The following is a 14,411-nucleotide window of genomic DNA, read 5'->3' as shown; positions in this document are numbered from 1 at the left end:
GGAGGCCTGGGGCTCTCCTTTGATCATTGTCTCTCTCAGCATCCTTTGCTTTCTTGGAAGCAGTATACTGACTCGAGTCCTGACTCCACAGGAACTTCCTTCTCACGCTGCTGTCTGGTCCGTCCGCCCCATCCCACCCCACGCGCGCGCGTGCACACGCACACACACACACTCACTCACACTCACACTCACACTAGTGGCAGTGGCTGCTGTCAATCTCAGAAGTCTTTCACTCTCTTACCTCCCTTCTTCTTGAACTTGACACCACCTCTCAGGCTTGGGCCTTCTGCTCCTCTTTGACAGGCTCTGACCATCTCCACCTCAGCATAGGACAGTGCTCATGAAACAGACCCCATTCCCAAGGCCTTGGCAAGCTCACCAAGAACTTAGAACTTAGAACATGGAATTCATAGGGACTCCAAGTAGAGAACAAATGAAGAACAAACCTTATTCCCAGGAACCATACCTGAGTCACTGCCAAGCTGCCTTCCTGGAGCAGCTCAGGGGAGTGAGTAGCAGGGGCTACTATTGTGAGGAGACTCTGCTCCATAGCTTCATGGAGTAGAGTTTGGCCTGTTCTCCCTCCTCCTCCTTCTCTTCCTTCTCCAAAACTCATGGCAGATAATTAGGTGGGCACAGTAATGTCAGCACCAGCCACAGGCAAAAGGCCAAAGCCAGGCAGCAAACACAGGGGGTCACTGCAAGACTGGCACCTCACACCAATAGGAACTGTGACCAAGACACAAAAATAACTGTAGTGTAGCCATAGTTCCCCACTACCACCAGGTCCTGGTGGTCCTGGCCTCCAGTAACAAAGGGACAGAGAAGGGCAGGGAGCCTGCAAGAAAGCCACATTATGGAAGAATCCAGACAAGCTCAGCCGCCACGGTCACCCTTAGACACTCCCCTCAGAGGAGGTGTCGGGAGGATAAGGCATGGCCTCCCAGCCTTGTCATTTCCTCCTTGGTTCTTCCTAGCCCACAATGGGCCAGCAAGGAGGCTGGACATATTGGGTACAGCTGTTAGGTCTGTGTGTCCAAGAATGAGAACAAGGCCAAGACTCACTTACCAGAGATCCTAACATAGGCTTGTGATGTGGACTGATGACTGATGTCACTCTCAAGGCAGGATCCAGAGACAAAACTTGGTCTCTTGATGTGGCTTGGTCAGAGGATGGGGAAGAATGAGGGAGTGGGTAAAATCCTCACATACTCTTAATGGGTTGTGTGTGCCACCAAATTCAGGGAGGCCAGAACTGGCCACACATGGTCATTCATACAAGCAGATATGTCTGGCTGAGGACTGTTCCCAACCCACCACAAGCTTCACAGATTAGCACCCAGGGAAAGGGAACTACCCCAGTAGTCTTCATCAGATGGCATGTATCCTGGTTGGTTTTATGAGTTTAACACAAGCTAGAGTTATCTGAGTAGAGGAACTTCAGTCAATATCAGATTGCCTGCAGGCAACTCTGTGGGACATTTTCTTGATTAATTACTGATTTGGGAGAGCCCAGCTCACTGTGGATGGTGTCACCCTGGCCGGTTGCCCAGGGCTATAAGAAAGAAAGCTGGGCAAGCCATGGGCAGCAAGCTAGTAAGCAGCACTCCTCCATAGCTTCTGCTTTAGTTCCTGCCTTGAGTTACTGTTGCACGATTCCTAAATATTTTTATAATAAAAAACTGGAGCCAGATATCAGAGTGAAAGATCAGAGAAACAAAGGAATAAGCCACTAGAGAAACTTTTCACCTCGCCAACTCCACAAATCCTCTGACTGAATGCCTCTGAGTACTCAGCCAAAAAGAACTAGTTCCTGTCTGCTCATGCCATATATACCTTTCTCCGCCCAGCCATTTCACTTCCTTCCTAGTGCTGGGATTAATGGCATGTGTGCTTCCCAAATACTGGTAACAAAGGCATGAGATCTCAAGTGCTAGTATTAAAGGTGTATGACTCCCAAGTACTGGGATTAAAAGTGTGTGCCACCACTGCCTGGCTGTTTCTCTCCTAGACTGAATCAATCTCATGTATCAGTGTGGCTTTGAACTTTGGATCTCTGCCTCTCAAGTGCTAGGATTAAAGGAGTGTGCCACCACTGCCTGGCCTCTGTGTTTAATCTAGTGGCTGGCTCTGTCCTATGATCTTCAGGCAAGCTCTATTTGATACACACTATATCACCACAACTAGTAAGAAGCTCATCTGGTTAAAAGGTGCTTGCCACCAAGACTGACTATCTGAATTAAATCCTGGGACTCACATAGTGGAAGGAGAGAACAGTCTCCCTAGTGTTGTCCTCTGACCTCCACACACACTCTGTGGAATGCACATACCCCTCCAATAAATCAATGCACTAAAAATGAATTTATGGGGGTGGATGGAGAGGTGTCTCAGTGGTACTTGCAGCTCTGCCATGAAGACCTGAGTTTGGATCCCAGCACCTATGTGGGGTGGCTCACAAAAACCCAGTAATTTTAGCTCCAGGGATCTGACACTCTCTTCTGGCCTTTGAGAGCATCAGCACACACTCACTGTACACAGACTTTCACACTCACACATAAATACAATAAAAAAACTATTTACAAATGGATTTATGAACCCATTTCCTCTGGTTCCACTCCTTTTGAGCACAAAATAAGCTAGTGTACAGATACTAGGAAAGGAAGGTGTTCAGACTGAATGGGACAGAAGTTAGTAGTGATTCATGAAAAGCCTGGACACTCAAAGTCAGTCTTCGGAGGCAGTAAGCCTCACGGTGACTCTTGTATAATATTAGAAGGACCAGCCTTAATATTAATACTTCCCAGGGGCTCAAGAGAAAAACTATGAATGGCGAGGACTATTTTTGGAAAGTAGAATCTCAGCACACTGAGCTCTATAGTCCACTTGCTTTAATTCCTCTGGGATAACATCCTATTTACACAGCTTCAGTTCTGTTCTCATGCCTAGCTCCTTTCTTGCCTGATTTCTCTCTGTATTTATCTACTGCTCCCTCTAAGTTCTGTCTTAATTCTGCCTCATCTAGGCCCTTTTCATCTTATTCTTACCCAGTTAGTACTTCCCCATCTGACTCTTCCTCATCTTCCATCTCGTCCACACGTACTCTCTGGTCAAAATCCTCCTTATTCCTCTCCATTCTCTGTCTCTAAGTTCTCCAGGTTCCTCCTAAGTCTCCCAGGAATCCAGTTATAAACCCAAGCAATAGCAATCTCCTGGTCGAGCAAGGTCACCAGGCTTGAATTCTACGTGGTCATAAAGGCAGGTAAGAATTTTCCTCAGGCAGTGACCACCAGGCTTCCACAGTCAAACGGAAGGGTGATAAGAATCACATAGAGGGGCAGTAATTGATAATTATCATTTGCAACCCAAAAGGGAAGTGACTAATGAATTAACTAAAGACTAAATTCAGGTAATATCTAAGAAGAGGGATCTTATGTGCTCAACTATAATCTTAAACATGATTGGTAGAAAATGTTAAGAATCTATAAGTTGCTAGGTCAATGGGAGAAAATAAAACTGCCTTCTTTTTTCCTGTGGTTCTTATCTGTCTAAGCTATCTGCTGTTTTTTCCTGCAGTGTTGGGCCAAGTGTGCTTGGTCGCTAGGCAACCTGTGTACAGCTAGATGCCTCAGGTGATAGTTAAAGGGAGATCTGGAACTGGAGGTAAGATTTGGGAAAGGAGGAAGTTAAGCTTAATTGACACATCCACCAGGCCTTCTCAAACAGGTAGTCTGGACGCTTAAGAGAGTACAGAGGTGTCTCTGATAAGGTATTTTCCTCTGTCTGGGGATGGACCTGGCCGGATGCTGCCAGTGACAATAATTACAGAGAGGTTTGAACTGGGGTTCTGGCTGTGCATAGCTGTCAGAACACAAGGTTATCCAAATATTCCTTTAGTAGAGGGGAAATGGTGCCCCATAAATGATGGAAAAGCTACACTAGCACACAAGAAACTCATAGCAGGAAACGGCTGATAATCAAAAGCCAAATATCACCAAAGCTCCTTGGGCCTCAGCTTGACCTCTGGAAGGCCCTTGGCTTCTTCCAGGTATTAGCTTTGTCACAATCAGCTGAAGTCCTGCTTGTATATTTTTGCGGCTTGCAGCAGGTGACAACCAAGTACAGACTGGCAGGTTCTTGGACGATTCTCTGCTTTTCAATTTCCCCCTTCTCATTTTTATTCCTCTGTTTTGCCATTTGTCCTTGCTGCTGCTCTACTTATCTATAAAATACCTCCTGTCTGAAGTCCCTTCTTCCTAGGAATAGGGAGATGATGGGATTCAAGCACTCATCTTCTGTTTGGTTCTCGTAAAGGAGAACTCTGACTCTTGTGTAGACATAACAGAGGGTGGCTTGTACCATGACCGGGTGTGCCCAGGGTTGCTTCTCACAGTGTTACCTGTGCCTTTGGGGTCCAGGAGCTCCACCATCACCTGTTTCACAGTCAAGCTCCAGCCCCAGAAATTTGCCCAGAATTCTCACAGGACCCTTAACTTGATAAACCTCACTGAGGGCTCTCAAGAGGACCAAACAGTGAAAGGTCAAATGGTTTCTTTTGAGCATCTGGTGTTGGAGTAAAGAAACAGGATCCAACAAAGACAACAAACAGCCTTGGCTTTTAAGCATTTCCTTCCTTGTCTCTCAGATCTCATAAAATCTTTTCTTGGCTTGCTGATGGCTAAGTCTCCTGGTCCCAGAGCACATATCCTTCTTCTGAATGACAGCCACTAATGAATGGAATGCCAAGCTGCCATCATTTCCACCACCCCTCTGTTACTGCCAGGCAAAGCAAAAAAAAAAAAAAAAAAAAAAAAGACCCACTTAACAACAGAGACATTTGGCTGCCTGGACAGTTACCCAAAGTTCCTCTATAATGTTGGGACATGCATCTTCAGCCTACAGGCCTAGAGTATCTGGCAGACTTTTCTGTGAAGCAGGAATTTTGGACTGTCCTGCCTTGTTTTGGCAAAGTTTGTCAGTCACTTTCCTCTGTGTCCTGCAGAATGTCTGGCAAACTCTTCTGTGAAGCAGGAATTTTGAAGGACTGTCCTGCCTTGTTTTGGCAAAGTTCAACAGTTCTTTTTCCTGTGTGTTCTGCCTGTCCAGTCTGCAAACCACATTGTTAGCAGTCAAAGGCAAGAACAGTTTCTTTGCCCAGTGGCTAACATTGCCATAATGAAAGCAAACTCCATAAGGAGTTTCTTCAATGCCCATCATCTCTGAAGTAATTTGGTACTGTCAGGAACAGATGTGTCTCATTATCATGAAAAACTTTGTCAACAGTGTTTCACTATCCAGAAAAGTCTAAGTTCTTAAAACATTTTAAATGCCATATTCTATAGGTCTTTGGAGTGTTTGAAGATTACCTACCTAATTGAAATATTCCTTTGTATACCTAAAAAACTTAACTAACATGACTATAAGTTTGATTATCACAGATGACTACTAATCTGTATTTATTAATTATATTTTACAATTTTAAATGAATTGCATAAACATAGTATCCTAAACAAGAGTAGAAATATACATACAGTATAACAAAATTAACTTTAAATTTGTATCAATAAACTATAATCTATAGCAATGTAAAATATTTCAAACAAGTTGTTGCTTTTTAAAAGTAGATTCAATAATCTACCCTTTTATCCTATCATATCTATAACCTACATTTCTATATCACCCTCAATTAAATGTTTTCTTTTATAAGAGTTGCCATGGTCATGATGTCTCTTCATAGCAATAGAAACCCTAATTAAGATAGCCACCATTGAGAAATTCCATGTGGAACTTTCAGGGGCTTGACCCCTAACTTTTAGATGTGGAGGGAGACAAGATTTCAGTCAGGATGCTGGTATGTAAATATCCTCTAATATAAATGGACATTTCCTGTCCTGCCCACCTGCTCCCAAATAACCAACACAGAGGCTTAATATTACTTATAAATGCTTGGCCAATAGCTCAGGCTTATTATTAACTAGCTCTTATGTTTTAAATTAACCCATATTCCTTATTAATGCTCTGCCACATGGCAGTACCTTTATTAGCATGGCACGTTCATCTCCTCTGTGTCTGGCTGGTGACTCCTCACTCTGCCCTCCTTCTTCTTATCATTCTCAGTTTGGTTTTCCTGCCTAACTTCCTGCCCAGCTACTGGCCTGTCAGCTTTTTATTAACCAATGAGAGTAATACATATTCACAGTGTAGAAAGTGATTGTCCCAGCCAGGCAGTGGCAGCACACACCTTTAATTCCAGCACTTGGGAGGCAGAGCCAGGCAGATCTTTGTGAGTTCGAGACCAGTCTGGTCTATAGAGCAAAATCCAGGACAGGCACCAAAGCTACACAGAGAAACCCTGTCTCAAAAAACCAAAAAAAGAAAAAAAAAAGAAAGAAAGAAAAGAAAGAAAGCAAGAAAAGGATTATCCCACAGCATTCCTCACTTTTTGTCTAATTAAAAAACAAAGGTTTTAACTAACATAGTAAAACTATACACAATAAATACAATAACTACATACAAATACATACATGCAAGAATTACATTAACAATGTCCAGTCCATTTGCATTTGACAAATTCAGAGAAAATATTCTATTATCTATTTTATCTTTGTAAATCTAAAGTTTTGTACCTCATTTATCTTTTATCATAACTAAAGAAAACTATAACTATCTTGTCTTCAACTCCATCAAAAACCCCAGAAGGGTGAAATGTGGTAATGACAGGGACTTCAAGCTGCCTGGACAGTCACCCAAAGATCCTCTGCAATGTTGGGGCATCCAACTTTGGCCTACATGCCTAGCCTGTCTAACCTGTGAAGTAGGGGATTTTGATTGACTGTCCTACTTTGTCTTGGCAAAGTTTGGCAGTCACCTTTTTTACTTTCTGTTAGTCCTTTTTGGACAGTAACTGTCAGCAATTAAGGCAAGGGCACTTTATTTGCCCACATGGCTAGCTTTTGCCTTATGTAGTTTCTTTAATGCCTATCATCCTCTTTGAAGTAATTGGTGCTGCCAGGAGCAGACATGTCTCACTGTTGAGAAAAGTCTGTTCTTAAATTATTTTAAGTGCCATATTCTGTAGCCCTTTGACATGTTTGAAGATTACTTATCTCTCTGAAATATATCTCTGTATGACCTTGAAAACCTAACTAACATAACTATAAGTTTGCTATTATAGATGACTATTAATCTGTATTTCTTAATTATGTATTACATTTTTAAATGAGCTGCATAAACATAATACCCAAACAAGAGTAGAAATATATATACAGTATAACAAAATTAACATTAAATTTGTATCAATAAATCAAAATTCATACTAATGTAAAATATGTAAGAATAATAGTTGCTTTTTGGATTAAAGTAGATTCAATAATCTACCCTTTTATCCTATCATTTATATATCTTTCCTTTTCTTTTTAGAATGAGATCCTTGAATCTAATCTCCTTGTTTAGCTTTTTCCTGACCATTACCAATAATAATTTGTGGCCAACCTCCCTTAAATGATAATAAACATTCATAACCCATTTTTGGGGAATGTAGGCATAGTTTTCTAGGTTACTTCCTGTTGATTGGGGGTACTGGTAATCTTTGGAGAACCCTGAGAAAATTTAGGATTAATGTCAAGTCCTGACTAGAGTATTCTGTTAGGCTGGATCATTTCAGCCAGCAGCCTTGAAGCTGTTCTGGATGCATAACTCAGAGGAAATCGCAACAGAGGTGCTCAGAAACATTGGATCATCTGGGCCATCTATTCCCATAGGAGATTTTTCAAGGGGTCTTCCTTGATCAAACCTTAATTTTCTTAACCCAGAATGAATCCAGAGCCTCTCATTTCCTGTGAAATAAAAGCAGAACATCTTTATCAAAGCAACATACCTTTTGACTTAAATTTTGAAGTCAAGATATTTTAAAAATATACAGGTTGGTTTAATCTAGCAGCTTTCATGATCAAATGTTGTAGAACATTTAAGGTATGTTACCTTTGTTTATGTTACATTTGCTTAACTCTGTGAAGCTGTGTTACTGTGCCTATCTAAGACACCTGATGGTCTAATAAAGAACTGAACAGCCAATAGCAAGGCAAGAGAAAGGATAGGTGGAGCTGGCAGGAAGAAAGAATATAGAGAAGGAAAAATCTGGGAGGAGATAAAAATAGTAGCCAGAGAAGGAGGAGGACTCCAGGGGCCAGCCACCCAGCTGTAAGCCACAGAGTAAGAAACAAAGAAAGGTATACAGGAAGAGAACAGGAAAAGCCCAGAGGCAAAAGGTAGACAGGATAATTTAAAGTTAAGAAAAGCTGGCAAGGAACAAGCCAAGTTAAGGCCAAGTATTCATAATTAAGAATAAGCCTTTGTGTGTGATTTATTTGGGATTTGGGTGGCAGCTCCCCCACAAAAGACCAAAAACTAACAATAACAATCAAATATTTCTTAACAGTTATCATCTGTTCATTAGTAGTCAAAAAATTTAAAGACAACACAATAACATACAGTATCCCAGACTCTCTGTGTATTTTACATCTTTACATTGCTTATTTTATTTTTTATTACTCTATTCCTTTTTAAGGACTTTATTTTAAAACTATATTTTTTCATCTAAAGTTGTATGTATTCTTTTCCCCTCTCTCTTAAGCCTATGAATATTTTTTACAGACACTGTGACCCATTTAGAGGCTCTTTTTGTCTGAATCTGTCCTTACTGCACATTGGTAACCTTTTCTGTCTGCACGAGCAAAAAAAAAAAAAAAACTGCTATGTAACTTAGATCATGGTGTTCTGGTGCTGGCTCCTCCCCTTTGGTAGGAGGCTACCCTCATGGTGATGGAGGTACATTTACCACCAGCTCTGAAAGCCATGTTTACTGCCCCAACTCTGGAAGTTTCTGGGTCCACACCATCACTGAGTAGCATGCTGCTTGCTGCTCATAAACCCCATTTAAGTGTTTGGTAGCAGGGCCTCTTAAAAGAGCTGCCCATTTTTGCCACTAGCTCTGAGCCAGGAAGCCATCTCTTAAAGGAGCCATGCCTCTGCTCACTACCAGCAAACAGATCCCATCCGAGAAAAATGCAGCTACCAAGAAGCCATGCTTGACTCCATTCTTGTGTGTCTATAATTCTTTTTTAAGCTTTATCAGGTTCTATGTGGAAATTTCAGCCCCACATTGAGCACCATATATAAACAAACATTTCCTGTCCCAATCACCTGTTCCCAAATATTGGGTAGCCACTTCCCAAATTACTGCACAGAGGCTTATATTAATTATAAATGTTCAGTTAATACCTCAGGCTTATTACTAATTAGCCCTTACATTTTAAGTTAACCCATATTCCTTATTTACACCTTGCCATGTGGCAGTACCTTTATTAGCACATTCATCTCCTGCCCCCTTGCATCTGGCTGGCAACTCCTCACTCTGCCCTTCTCCTTCCCATCATCATTAGTTTAGTCGCCCCACCTAAACTTCCCACCTGGCTACTGGCCAATCAGTGTTTTATTAAACCAATTTGAGTGACAAATCTTTACAGTGTACAAGAGGATCATTCCACAGCACTCTAGCCATTCCTTGACATCACAACACATAAGTAGTTATGGACATTTTAAAGCCTTGCAACCTTCCTAAGCTCTAGGAGATGACAGCATTAAGATGTCCTTAGAAATCTCTGTGCTGCTGGAATCTGGCAGCAGACAGGAGGTACAATCTGTACCTCTTCTCATCTGCTACCCAAGTACAGAACCCTGTGGCAGTCCTTAGTACTACCCAGGCCTGCTGGCAGCCAGTGTCTCAATACCATTGGTGATGCCAGCCCTGAGGCTGAAGACAAGTTCTACTGCTCACAGCCTGGCTGCATGACCAAGTCACCCTAAATGGCATAAGTTTGCCCAGACCTGGGTTGGCCCAGCAAAGACAACAAGATTCCTGCTTCAGTGTCCATGCCTGCTACTCCATTCATCACTCCACAGGCATCCAGCCTAGTCAGATTTTCCTGTTTAAATAGATGTCATCTAGCATCCTGTGTTCTGCCAGCCCCTGCTGCAAATGGTAGATCCTGACAGTAGTCATTTGAGTGGCCCTGCTGGGACCACACCTGCCATGCTCCCTGCCCTCTCCCCATAGCCTGTCACCTGTCTCTCAGCTTAAGCTTGTTTCCTTTCTCTTCCCATACTCCTTCCAAGACTGGACATCATGGCTCAGTAGCTGGACAAAATCTTGACCATCATGTCAGAAAGGAGCTAAAAAGGAGCAGTGTCCCCAGGGTGGAAGTGCTGCTGCCGGAGGATCAAGGCAAGAAAGAGAGGGAAGGATCTGGGGGAGGCTCAGGTCTAGTACAAACATGACAGAAAAGAGCATTTGTGAGGCTGGACATACTTAGCTCTTCTAGAGGACCAGGGTTCAGTTTCCAGACATATTAGATGGCTCACAAGTATCTATAACTCTAGCTTCCAAGGGGATCCAACCCCTCTGGTCTCTGCAGGCACCCAAATGCACGTGTACATAGCCACACAGAGACACACACATATGTACATAATCAAAAATAAAAAAAATTTTAGATTATTCTGTGTATGAGTATCTAGCCTGAATGTATGTAGGTGTACCATGTGCATACTTGGTGCCAATGGAGGTCAGAGTTACAGAGTTACAGATGGCTGTGAGCCACCGTGTGTGTGTGTGTGTGTGTGTGTGTGTGTGTGTGTGTGTGTGTGTTGGGAACTGAACTCAGGTCCTCTGCAGGAAAAAAAAAAAAAAAAAAAAAAAAAAAAAAAAAAAAAAAAGCAAGTTCTCTTAACCCTGATCCATCTCTCCAGCCCCTGAAATAAATACTTAAAAATAAATAAATAAATAAATAAATAAATAAATAAATAAATAAATAAATAAATAAATATGGATCCTGTGTGGATTCGACAGCCGCGCTCGGGGTAGTTGAGGGGTCTGACTTCCAGGCTCAAATAACCTCCAGTGACTTTGGGTATACTTCATTTCTCTGTCATCTGGATTTCCTTATCTGAGAATCTGCCAGATTCAGGGAACCTCCCCACAAGCAGCTCGGAAGTGACGAGTCATTTCAAAAGGTGAGGAGGATTCAGTCTGGTCACCAGGAAGAGAAACAACTCTTTTCTAAGGCTCAGGGGTGTTGAGCCTCAGGACACTACACATTCTTTCCAAAACAGTAGGCTGAGAGAAAAACTATTTCCAGGCAGGAAGAGACACATGGGCCAGTAAATAAGGAAGGTGAGGCCCAGACAGCTCAAATTGAAGTTAGAGGCTCAGCCTTCAGCTTCTAGCGTTTCCTCTTCACTGGGCTGGGTCACAGGCTAAATTGTGGGGCGGGAGTCTGGAATGATCAGATTGGCTCTGTGAATGGCTGCTTGCCATGGCAACAGGCATTGCAGAGATTCGGAGCCTGTTCTAATAGGAGCCTGTTCTGATGGGCACCTGCTGCCCAGGGACACCTCAGAGCTCTTTACTGCGAGAGCAGACTGCTTCTAGGAAGCCTTCTGAGATCTGGACTGGAGAAAAGCCCCACGCTCCCCCATCTCTCATCAGAGTCCACTTTTCCTCCAGCCAGCTTTCAAATCATGTCCAGTCTCAGATCAGCCGACAGTGGGTGTGGAAAAGCAAGCAAATTGGGCACAGAATCTGTCCAGAACCACCTCGCAGATTTCCCAGCCTCGGCCTGAGCTTCCGCCAGCAGAAGGCAGCAAGCTGGAGAATGCTGCCTTCCCGCTGCTTGCTGAGCCAAGCATTGCTGCTTCTCCTAGGAGGCTCACTCATTCATCCTTCCAATGCACCAGCAGCTCCAGCAGTGACAAAAATTGACAGGCTTTCCAGGGAGCAGTAGAGGCTGCGCCAGGTCTCCCCCTGGTGGCGGCGGCGAACAGGATGCATCTACCAGCACCCCTCTTCTCCCTTCCCCATTGCTGACATGGACGGCACTGATGCCCACTACCCCCAGACACCAAGAGGCTTCCCAAATGTCACCCTCTCAAAGTGGCTATGACTCTCCACGGGGACTAAGAATAAAGATAGTCCCAGATGTCAGCCTTCTCTGGAGATGGCCTCCACTAAAGGGAACTCCCCAGTCAGTGTTCGTTCCTGACAGCTCAAGCTGAGTTATGGTCCTGCCGTCTCACCCCAGGTTGGAACTACTTCCCCTTTTGTCTTTTTTTTTTTTTTTTTTTTTTTTTTTCCAGAGCTGAGGACCGAACCCAGGGCCTTGCGCTTGCTAGGCAAGCGCTCTACCACTGAGCTAAATCCCCAACCCCGGAACTTCCCCTTTTTAGTTGACTTGAGCTATATAGTAAAATGCCATAAATGGGGTGGGGAGAGGGAGGTGGTCATAAACAATGGAAGTGCTTTTCCTGTAGTCTAGAAGCTACAGAGTTCAATCAGGTTCCTGGGGGTTCTGTCTGATGAGGGCCTGCCTGCCTAGTGCAGAAGCCTGTGTGGGAACTCTCTTGGATTCCTTTATGCAGGTGCTAATCTCATTATTGGGCTCTGTACCTATGACCAAATTACCCCCTCTCCTCTCCTTGGGATGAGGATTTCAATACAGGAATTTAGGGGCAAGAGAGACAGTCATGTTCAGACCTCACTGCATGCTCACAATGAAGTGTAGTCCTATTCTTTCTCCTTATCTCCTATACTTCAGCCACCATTGTTCAAATTAAGGCTGGATCCACTGAGACAGGGGACATTAAGAGACAACAGATAGGAAAAGAAGGCTGTCCATCTGCAGCCTAAGATCCAGAAACTTCAACCTAACTGATAAACCCAAATTCTAGACACAGAGCTCAACTTCCTAGAGACTACCAAACAAATTCTCTGAATGTGAGCTGGGAGCCCAGACTGAATACAAAAAGGTAAGGAAAAAAGTGAGCCAAGCATCAGAATTCATCTCTCTGTATCCTAACTATGGACTCATAACCAGCTGCCTCATGCCTCCATCACCACAGCCTTGAGCTGCGCTCACCCACACCTTCCCTGCCATGATGGACTCTATCCTCAAAGTGTTAGGAAATCAACCGTTCCTGCCTTAGGTTCTCATTACAAAGCCCATCTGTACAGTCACATAACACACATCTGAACTTCCCTGGGGGACCTAAAGCATACCATCTGGAAGGTGGGACAGTCCCCCCAGAAGGGCAAGCCCCCCAGTGCTTCATTTTAGAGCTTCACACAGGATTCTGCCCTTGTCCTGCCCAACTCTCTCATCTGATCTTGCTTTCTGCTTCACAAGTAGAGTTTGGCTGGGTAAGTCCAGGACCCTGGCCTTGTAAACAGTCTGCTTGAAGCCATTAGAAGATCAAGAGGACATCAATCACAGCCCTCACAAGCTAGGTCAAATGTTTGACCTGAACAGCACTTCCTGGGGTACAGGGTTCCAGAGAGTTTGTAGAGGTCCTGGAGTTGGGATCTCCCTAGTCCTTATTCCAGCCTAAAGATACCCTTGTTTGGGTATCTGCTGATGAGAGACCACAGGATGCTGTTCTTCCCAGAACTCTCAGCTAACACCTCACCTTTGCTAGTTCTCTACAATTTATAAGCAACTGGCTATCAGGTCTTTGGGGATAGTGGCAAAGAATGGAAAGGGGTGTTTTTAAGGAGTCAAGAATAAAAACTTGGCCTAGAGATGTGGCTCAATGGGTAGAGTGCTTCTCTAGTATGCTCAACGCTCTGAGTTTGATTTCTAATCCTGAAAAAATCTGGGTGCAGTAGCCCATGCCTGTAATTCTAACATTCAAGAGTAGAAGCAGGAGTATCAGAAGTTCAAGGTCACCCTCAGCTACATGGTACATTGAAGACAGCCTGGGTTATGTTCTTCTTAGTCACCAGGTTCAGAACTGGGATGGGTGATAGGGTATGTGTCACATGAACACAAAGAAACAACCATAGACTCCCCTTGCAGTCAACAGGGAATCAGGGGGAGCACAAACCAGAAACTTTGGGGTGAAGTCAGAGATAACACTTTCTGAATTTTAAGGGGGCAAGAAGACCCTGGCCAAACTAGACAAGTGGCGTTAGCCACTTGAGCCCACCGTGGTGGCCAACAGCTGTTTAAAAATAGTAAAAATAAATAAACAATAAAACATTATTAATTTAAAAGCTAGTTGGTCCATACCTGAAGGCTTGCCATGCCAGGGCACCTTGTGGCTAACTAGTCTCTCTTTTCCCCACTGCCCTGTGCCCATGCCTTTCTGGGAGCATTCTCACCCTCTGTTAGGCACCATCTGGCGATGTCATTGCAAGGCTGGAAAGCAGCCAGGAGTTGGCGCAAGCTGAGAGTGAAGATTATGGGCCTATGTGCTGGACCTGGCTCAAGGGACCTTGGCTCTCTCCTGATTTGATGGCTGGAGAGGGCTCCAGCTGCATGAAGAGTGGCCTTCCAGGGCTGACAGATGGGCAGCCCCAGGAGAAG

At 43.9% G+C, this 14,411-nt stretch overlaps 1 long non-coding RNA gene across 1 annotated transcript; it reads left to right on the top strand.

Moving 5' to 3' along the window:
* The first annotated feature begins 436 nt into the window (after window positions 1-436).
* Window positions 437-3,533, top strand: LOC131895329 (uncharacterized). Its single transcript, XR_009375147.1, has 2 exons — window positions 437-508; window positions 3,148-3,533. It is a non-coding gene; the product is annotated as an uncharacterized LOC131895329 (long non-coding RNA).
* Window positions 3,534-14,411: the final 10,878 nt, after the last annotated feature.

This window comes from Peromyscus eremicus, chromosome 1 (assembly GCF_949786415.1).
Source record: "Peromyscus eremicus chromosome 1, PerEre_H2_v1, whole genome shotgun sequence".
NCBI lineage: Eukaryota > Metazoa > Chordata > Mammalia > Rodentia > Cricetidae > Peromyscus > Peromyscus eremicus.
The sequence above is the reverse complement of the archived record's forward strand: the minus strand, read 5'-3'. Positions and strand labels throughout refer to the sequence as shown.